Source organism: Sapajus apella, unplaced genomic scaffold (assembly GCF_009761245.1).
Source record: "Sapajus apella isolate SASKATOON/1434 unplaced genomic scaffold, GSC_monkey_1.0 scaffold14, whole genome shotgun sequence".
NCBI classification, from domain to species: domain Eukaryota; kingdom Metazoa; phylum Chordata; class Mammalia; order Primates; family Cebidae; genus Sapajus; species Sapajus apella.
The window spans coordinates 18,148,467-18,158,178 of record NW_022436954.1 but is presented as its reverse complement, the minus strand read 5'-3'; positions in this window follow the sequence as shown (position 1 = coordinate 18,158,178).

Genomic DNA, 9,712 nt, shown 5'->3' with positions numbered 1-9,712 from the left:
AACTACGAGCTTTACTTAATGTAGATCTTGCTTCATTACTTGCAGCCAACGTACTGTACTAATGGAAGGTGTTAGTAATTGGGGGACCTGGGTGCAGGGAATATGGGAACTCTCTGTAATAGCTTTGCCATTTTTCTGTCAACCTAAAATTGTTTGAGAAATAATATCTAGATTTTACAAGTCCCAGTGGAGTCTGAAGGGGAAGAAGAAGAGAAAATGTTTCCATTTTTATTTTAAATTGTATCTGAAATGACAACGGAGGGATGACAGGACAGAATTCCCATTTTAAAATTAAGGGGGCCCTAGTAAGCCAAGGTGCAGTGAAAAGGTGTCTACCCCCTCCTCCTCTTGGAAAACCATCCTGGAACAAGCAGAACAAAAAACAACACAAAACCCACCTTGGATAAAACGGGGAGGCATCTAAAATATTATCTGATTGCAACATAGGCAGGCAGAGGATGGGCAGCTAGAGGAAGGGCCGCCTTAGCAGAGAAGATGGAATCAAATCTGGGTGCCCAATGGCGGCTCTGGAATGGAGAAAGCTAATTTGCCCACCAGGAATCACAGGAAAGGCTTAGCAACAGAAGGAGCCAGGTCCTTTAGAAGGCTGAGGTGAGGGCTGTGGCTGAAAATAGAATAATCTTTTTTCAAACCTTATTCAAGAAGCACTGAGACCCCCAGATTGCCCATTCCAACCCCACCTAAGGCAGCTCCCTTCCTGTCCCTGCAGACCACCATAGAATCCTTTCCTAGAGTGGTGGTCATGGAGAGACTTCTAAGTCGGTTTCACCAGGCACTGAGGAGGGTGGGGAAGTGCTGAATCAAAAATAGTTGGGGGCCGGGCACAGTGGCCCACACCTGTAACCTCAGCACTTTGGGAGGCTGAGGCGGGTGCATCACTTGAGGTCAGGAGTTCGAGACCAGCCTGGGAAACCCCATCTCTACTAAAAATACAAAAAATTAGGTGGGCATGGTGGCAGACGCCTGTAATCCCAACTACTATGGAGGCTGAGGCAGGAAAATCGCTTGAACCCAGGAGGCGAAGGTTGCAGTGAGCCGAGATTGCACCACTGCACTCCAGCCTGGGTGACAGAGACTCTGTCTCAAAAAAGAAAGAAAAAAAAAAAAGATGGGAGACTGGGTGTGGTGGTTCACACCTGTAATCCCAAGTAGTCCCGGCTACTTGGGAGACTGAGTGGAAGGATCGCTTGAGCCTGAGAAGTTGAGGCTGCAGGGAGCCATGATCACGCCACTGAACTCCAGCCTGGGTGACAGGGCGAGACTCTGCCTCAAAAATAAACGTAATGCTCGATACAGATGGCACTACAAAACAATGAGGAGTGGATGGATTATTCTGTAACTGGTGTTGGAACAACTCTCAACTAAGAGAAATACAGAGTCCCATCCCTAGGCGACACACGGCACCTCCAAAGTAAATTCCAGGTGTATCAGATATTTAAACAAACAAACAAAAAGAACAAAGAAGAAGAAAATCTAAGAGAACGTGTTACAATTTACTGAAGAGGAAGGCCTTTCTAACCCTGTTCGCAAAACCATAAAGGAAAAACAAAAAATTTCCATACAGCAAAAGACATCATAAATAAAGTTACAAAAATTGCTGCATTGAGAAAACTGGGTTATATATTTCAAACAAAGCGTTTTGTTATCCTTAATATGTAAACTACATTTCTAAATCAATAAGAAAAACAAGGGTCCCTATTTTAAATGGACAAAGGGCACAATCAAGTGCAAAAGAAGCACGAAAGATGAGTAAACATATTAAAATAAGCTCATCTTGTGGATGGTGTCATATAATTCAAAACAACAATGAAATACATCAGTTGCATAGCAAACCACTGAAGATTAAGCGGATTGATGGTGTTCTGCCTAAGGGTGCCGGGGAAACAAGCAGGCTCATTCAAAATCAACAAGAACTGACACAGACACAATCACTTTGCAGGACAATTGGGCAAAATGCTTTAGGATGGGGCAGGGTAAGCTGGATGGATCACAAGGTCAGGAGTTCGAGACCAGCCTGGCCAACATGGTGAAACCCCATCTCTACTAAAAAATACAAAAATTAGCTGGGCGTGGTGGCGGGCACCTGTAATCCCAGCTACTCGGGAGGCTGAGGCAGGAGAATCGTTTGAACCTGGGAGGTGGAGGTTATAGTGAGCCGAGATGGTGCCACTGCACTCCAGCCTGGGTGATAGGGCAAGATTCTGTCTCAAAAAAAAAAAAAAAAGGTTTAGGATGTAAAGCAGGGCATATCCTTTGACCCTGAAATTTCACTTTGAGAACTTACCTTAAGGGAATAATCAGAGAAGCAAACAAAAAAGATACTTCTAAGGATGTGTACTGCCACATTTTTATGATTAAAAATGTAAACTAACCTAAATTTCCATTCGTTTATGTGCCTAGATGTTGGTCTTCCTTGGGATACTCTGAGCTTCACATAGGAAGGGACTGTAGGTGTCTCACTCATCTCAGTGGCTCTCGTGCCTGATATGCCAATCAATGTTTTAGAAATGGATGGATGAGTTGATGGAAAGAGAGAGAAACAATGTTGAAGGTTATTTGGAATCACTAAGCCCCATGATTCCTACATTTCTTAATTTCATAATTGGAGGAACTACTATATGTTTGTCAACTTTTTATTTTGCCAAGTAAGGTCCCTCGGAAAAATAACACCACTTCCGTCTTCAACACATGCTGTTATCACCCTTGCATAAAAGGAAAGGGACATTTGAACACCAGAAATAGTCAGAAATACATAATCTTTCTTTTTCTTTTCTTTTCTTTTCTTTTTTTTTTTTTTTTTGAGACAGTCTTGCTCTGTCGCCCAGGCTGGAGTGCAACGGCACCGTGTAGGCTCACTGCAACCTCCACCTCCCAGGTTTAAGCAATTCTCCTGCCTCAGCCTCCCGAGTAGCTGGGATTATAGGTGCCCACCACCACACCCAGCTAATTTTTATATTTTTAATAGAGACGGGTTTTCACCATGTTGGCCAGGCTGGTCTTGAACTCCTGACCCCAGGTGATCCGCCCACCTCAGCCTCCCAAAGTGTGAGCCACTGAACCCAGACGGAAATACATAATCTCAAATTGAAGATCGTCCTTTAAATTAAATAGCTTTAGCTTTATAAAAATAATGCTACATTGCTTTATGGTTTTCATCTTCTCAAGGATGAGGGAAATGTTCTCTGACAAGGGTTGACATGTGGAAACTCGTTCCTCATTTTACAAATTGAGAGAAAAACACTGAGGCTCAGAGCAGATAGAAGATCTGACTGTAGTCCCCAAGGAGTCAAACAACGGGGGGTGGGGGACCGAAACCCACATCTCTTGGCTCCTGGCCCAGGGCTCTATTCTTTCATGACAGTGCTCACCACCAGCTATGTCGCTGCACCATTTCTGGAATCAGGAATATATTCCCCTGTGGTGGGAATTTGGAGATCATTAAACGTAACATCTACCTGGGCATAAATTAACTTCAGAAGAGCCCCAAGCCTTGGCTTATATACCTCCAGTAACATGAAGCTCACCACTTAAAATGGCAGCCCCCTTTTTTTTTCTTGGGAGGCTCCATTGTTTTGGCAGTTATTTTTTTCCTGGAGCTTAAATCTGTCTCACTGTGGCTCCACCCAGCAGTCCTAAAGCCGCTCCCCCATCTGCATGAGGGTCTCCTAGGTTTAGGAGTATGTGGCACTCAGGAGTCATTCTGGAGTCTCCTGGGACAGAAAAACAGCCTTTCTAATGCCCCCGTCCCCATCCCTTTCTCTAGCATCCTTCTACAAGACTTCGTACTTCACCTCTTGAATAATGATTGAATCCAACATTCTCTGCCCTATTTACAGATGAGGAAACAAACAGTGCTGTGGAAACCATCAATTCCAACACTCAACCCTACTGAGTTCTTCCAAAATGTAGAGAGTTGTTCAGAGTCTCAAATTTGGAAAAAGTATTCCACATCTTGTATTCTGATCAATGATTTCAGCCCCTCTGATTTTACCAATCCACCAAGGTCCTGTCTACAAGGTAAGCTCTACCTCTGGCTCTCATCTGATATCTGGGGGTTTCCTTTGCCTATTCCCCTGGCTAGACACACTATTAAGAAATTTTGATGAATAATGGTGTGATCATCTACAAGTTCCATAATGTCTTGGTTTTAATGTTGCAAGCAATAGAAATTGCTGTCGCTGATTTTGGTCACCAGCCTCCAAGGTGGCCACCAAGGATCCCTCCTCCTGGTGGCTGCAACCTCGTGTAGTCCCCTCCCACACCGACCAGGGTTGGCCTGTGTGACCACAGAATATGGCAGTAGTGATGGCATGCCACTTCTGAGATTAATTTATAAAGGGTTGTGGCTTTCCTGACCCGTCAGAAACTGTGTGATAATGAACACAGTTTATTGTTCATTGTTTTCTGTCTTCAGCTGCCAAGTTTCAGGCTATTGGTTATGCAGTAATAGACAACTTGTAACTTGAAAAGGAACACAGTGGAAGGATTTCAGGTAGTTCATGATCCTCTTAAAGGCTGGAGAAACAGGCAAGGGGTACATGCAGCCAGAGCCACAGCCAAGATCATGCTAGAGACCTGATGTGATGAGGACATTGCTCCCCAACCTGACCAACAGGTGCCAAAGCCTGCACCACCAGCCCTAGCCCACAGCTCTGTTGGACCCAGCCATTGGCACCACTGCCTCTGAAAACTGACTGCACTCCACCCTACCCTTGCCAGAAAGGACTGTCCATGGTCCACGCTTCTATTATCTCTAGCTCCCAATTCAAAGTCAGGAAGATGTATCTGATTGGCTGAGCCTGGGTCATGGACCAGCACCTTACCTGCAGGGAGGCTGGGGAAAGGGAACACTCTGTTTCTCCCCAGGGATCAGAAGGTGGGATGTTCCCCAGCCACTGGAAGGGGAATCAGATGCTGGGAAGCCAGAAAAAAAGAGATATGTTTGCTTCAATCTCATCTAGAATTCAGGGACAATTCAATGAAATGGTTTATGAGCACGCCTGCAAACTCACTGGCACTCAGTAAATGTTTATTGCCCACATGGCAACCAAGGTGATCTCATGAAAACATAAATCAAGTTCTGGGTCTCCACAGCTGTAAAATTACCAGTGGCTTCCACTGCACTTCAAAGAAATCCAAACTGGAAAAGCCTGGCGCAGATCTGACCTACTTTTTCCCACATCTGTTTCTTGTCTTTCTTGCCACACTGCACCCTGGGCACACTAGCTTTCTGCCACTTCTTAGAACAAGCCAATTCCATCCTGCTCAGGGCCTTTGCACTGGCTGTGTCCCCTGCTCAGGAGTTCTGCTACTCAACCCTTGGTGGGGCTGGCTCCTTTGTATCTAGCAAGGCCCCCACTGAAATGCCATCTCCTCAGGGATGCCTTCCCTGTCCTCATCATCTAGGACTGTTCCCTCACTCCCACACCACTATCCCCATACCTCCTCACCTTGCCATGCCTCAACAGGAGGGACTAATGGGGGAAATTTTCTGGAGCACAGGTAGAGGATAGTGGTTTGGGCCTCCCAGGGAGCTGGCAGGAGCAAGGCAAGCTGCTTCTCAGTAGAATGAAAAATGGCAACAATGATCTGACCCAAGGCATTTTGATCTTAGTCACTGTCAGCAGCTGGATGAGCAATTCCTTGGTCTTAAGCCAGCCCCTCCTTCTTTCCAAGAGAGGGATCCCTCAGCTGTTGGGCGAGTGGACAAGACCAGAACAGGACTGTGCCTGGCTTAACATAAGGCCTGTGGAATCCAGGTCCCTTCAGCAGCTCTTCCAAATGTGGATTTATTTAAAGCATTTATTTTTTACCATTAAAAAGGGCAACATCTTTAACAAAAGGCAGAGACAACAAGGCCGAGCCAGTAGGATTAGAAGTGGTAAAGCAGTAATAAGAAGGATGCAACTGCCAAAGCTGTGAAGGTGGAATTTGGCTCTGAGCTTCCTGGCAGCCTGTGCAAGAAGGGAAGGCTGATCAGTTATGGAGCTCTTCTTATTAGCAAGGAAGATGCTTGACAGTTCCTTGGGGGAAGATGCAGTGTGTTTCAGTTTTAGTTTTTTCCAGGCACTAAATCCTCATTGAAATTTTTCCCTAGCGGTTTTAGGAAAGGTCATTAATGCAATGAACAACGTCCTTGTTTTACAACGAATGTGGCCGTGAATCTCCAGTGATTCTTCCTTCTAGGATCCAGGGGGCATTTGCCTTGGAGCTAACCGGAAGTATGTTTTGCTTGGTGTCATTATTAGTAGTAGGGGATGGAGAGAAGGCCTCAGGTGGACGTTTCCTTCTAAAGAAGTGAACTCTATTCACTTACAGCATTTCAGTAGCCTTCACAGGGACCTGGAGGTGACTGGGATTGTTAGTACATTTTTTTGCAAGAAGAGGTCATAATGTACCTAGCCTTGGATCACAACGTTCTGGTCAGCTCCTTTTTGTGAGATACACTCAAGGGAGAAATTAAGAAAATACCTCACCACTCATTAGGCTGAAAAGCTGCATTACAGAAAAGGACAATGAAGCAGAAATGACCAAGAGCAGATGACACTGAGCAATGGAGTCAGACAGACCTAGGTTTGAGTCTCACCCTACCTCAAACTAGCTGTGTGACCGTGGGCAAGTTTCTTAACCTCTCTGAACATGGTTTCTCTGCCTGCAAAAAATGGTGATGATGACATCCATCTTGGATTATTGAGAGGCTAGATGGTAGTCCCCCAGAAGGTGTGTGCCGTATGCCCTGTTCACTTCAGTCCTCTTCCCCTTCCCCTGCGTTCTCAGGAAATGCCGGTGGAGCTCTCATCTCACTCCTACATCTGAGTTTCAGGCTCAATTCAGCCCACAGAAGGAAACTGAGGCACAGCCTCACAAAACTTGCTTTGTCTAGACTGCTTGCCTGTGGTGATCCCATTCTGCCCACATTGACCCAGAGCATGTGTGTCAACCCTCCGACTGCCTGGGGCTTCCCTTCTGAGATGGCTCCAGCAATTCCCCCAGGCTTGTTCCTGATTCCTTCCTGTACCTTGGCCTTGACTGTGTAGCTACAGGGGCAGCTTCTTGAGGGCAAAATATAGAACCTGTGGTCCCAACTCCTCATGCCATGCAGGAAAACACTGGCCCCCCAGAGGACAAGTCATATGCTTCAGGCGGCAGGCTGGGACCCAGACCTGGGTCTCTGGATCATATTGCATGTCTCTGCTCCCCACAGCCCCTATGGAAGTCCCAGTGTGACACATGAAGTGCTGACACCCCAGCCTGTCATGCCCAAGGACCCAATCGCACCCTACAGATGCAGCTGAGGACCCATGGCTCCTGGCAAAGGAAGCCAGACTGGGCCAAATGGATGGGGAGATTTAAATAGAAAACCAGCACCAAAGAAATACCCTCCTTACCTCACTTCCAACTTGTCATTCTCTTAAAGATCTTTTTGCTCTCTGGAGGCGGGGACCACACCCCTTCTTTATCCACTTCTCTTTCTGCCCTCATCTCTAGTATCTCTGCCTCACCCTCTGCCCCAGTCACTGCAGGACACCTGTTCAATACCCCGGCCACGTTGAAGCCTCGCGGTCTTTGTGCCAGCTGTTTGCCTTCCTGGCAATGCCATCCTACCACTGGTGGAAATTCCAGGCTTGCCTCTGACATCACTCCCTTGGTGAACCTTTCTCCTAAGAAGGAACAATAAATGGCTCCTTCCTCAGTGCCCCTTCTCCCAGCCCGGCACTTGGCATCCAAAACGATGCTCAGCGCAGCTGGAGGTGCATTCGGTTCTGAATTAATTCAAATTATCTGCGAGTGCCTTCATCTCCTGGGCAGACCAAGACCTCCTTGAAGGATCTTGTCATTCTAATCGTGGAACCCCCCCCGGTACCCTCAGTACCCAATACTCTGCCTGGCATCAAGCAAGAGATACTCAGGAATGGTACCGTTGCACTGAACCTCATATAATGTTAGCGCGGTTATTGTCTCTTGAGCATCTACTGTGAGCAGCTGGGTTCTGGGCCCTTTAAATACACTCCGGTGGCTCCTTATGCAGAGTCAGGAACGTGGGTATTACTGTGCACCACTTTGCAGATGCAGGAAATAAAGGCTCAGAGAGGTGAAACCACTTGCTCAAGATCACACAACCAATAACAGGCATGAGATTCCAAGAAGCTGCGTTTGTGATGCCAGAGTCAAGGGAAACAGATGATGTGGTACCTACAGTGTTCCCTCCCTCCTCATCCCCACCGCCTCCAGCTCCACATCCAGATTCCAAAAGCCATGAGCAGGCCCAGAGGTCTGAGCATGGATGCCCATCTGAGGATCGCCAGCAGCAGGGTTGACAGGGAACTCTACCTGCCTTGGGAGGAGGCTTCCCTGGGGTAGTACCCTCATTGGTGGGGGTGGGGGGCGTCTGAGCAACTCTTGCAGGGATTCGTGGACGTGTGGGGGAGGGACAGCCTCTCACTGGACAGCGCCTCGCCCAGGCGCCTTCCTGGGAACCACCAACTGGGGTTTCTGCCCCAGCTTTAGAGCCTACACAGCTCATCCTCCCTTGGTAGGAGAGAGACACCGCCATTGGGCCACAGGACTTGTAGAGGACGCCACGAGAAACGGGTTGATTGGGGAATGGTTGTCCCGGTTACGCCGCCCCGCAGTGTCCCTTGCCCTGCTCCAAGGCTTCCAGCCCCATCACAACCTGTCCGTTTTCCTGGCGCCCTGGAAAGCATGTCAAGCTCTTAAGCACTGTGACAATCCCACCCCCGACCCCGTCTTTCCCTCATCACCCCTTCTCTGTTACATCGAATCCCATTTCACAGATGAAGAAACTGAGGAATCGAGCAAGTGAATGCAGCTTGGACATCTTTTCCAAGCCGGCCAAGGTCCGTCCCCCCCAGTTCTCAGAAGGTCTCTCCCTCTGTAACGTATCTCGATTTGAAGAACATGTGCGGTTCGCGACTTCAAAACCGCAGCCCCAGGTAAAGAGTTAATATTTTTAGCGAACCCCAAGCCCCTCACCCTTAGCCTTGGCAGGACGCCTACGTTTTGCAACTTTTTATCTCCAAACTGCTGTGCATTCAAAGGGTTAAATAGGACCGGGAGGGGGCCAGCTGCGGAGCCCCGAAAGGGTTAAAAATCCAAACGCGTCGACTCCCCTCGACTATTTGGTTCCAAATGGACTGCCAAGGGACCGGGAGAGCCAGGGAGCCCCCCTCGCAGTGACTTTTTTTTTTAATTTGAGAACTTTTACTTCCGACCCCAAAAAAGTATCCCAGTTCCCAGTTCCAAAGTTCTCTTAACCTTTTCTTTTTATCATCTATTTTTTTCTCGATTTCTCCGCGGGCTGGATTATAAAACGCTCCCTCTCCCTTTGGGTTTGGGGAGCCGGGTTTCCCCCTCCGGGCAGGGCGCGGGCCGAAGGAGCCCCGGGAGTTTTCTCCGGGGCCGGGTCGGGACGCGGCTGGTGAGTCCCGGCTCCGGCCCCTGAATTGGGGGGTCCGCGTCTGCCCCAAACGCCGCTTTCTTCCGTTTTCCATGTCATTTCCTGTACTAATAAGATGGTGGTCAAAGCAGGGGAGGAGAGCAGCAGCGAGTCGCCGCCGCCGCCGCGCCGAGGCTGGCGCTGAAACTTTGCCTCGCCGGGGACCAGCGCGCCCGCAGCGCGGCCGCTCCCGCCGCGGGGGCCGCCAGCCGGGGCCGCGCCGCCTCCGCCGAG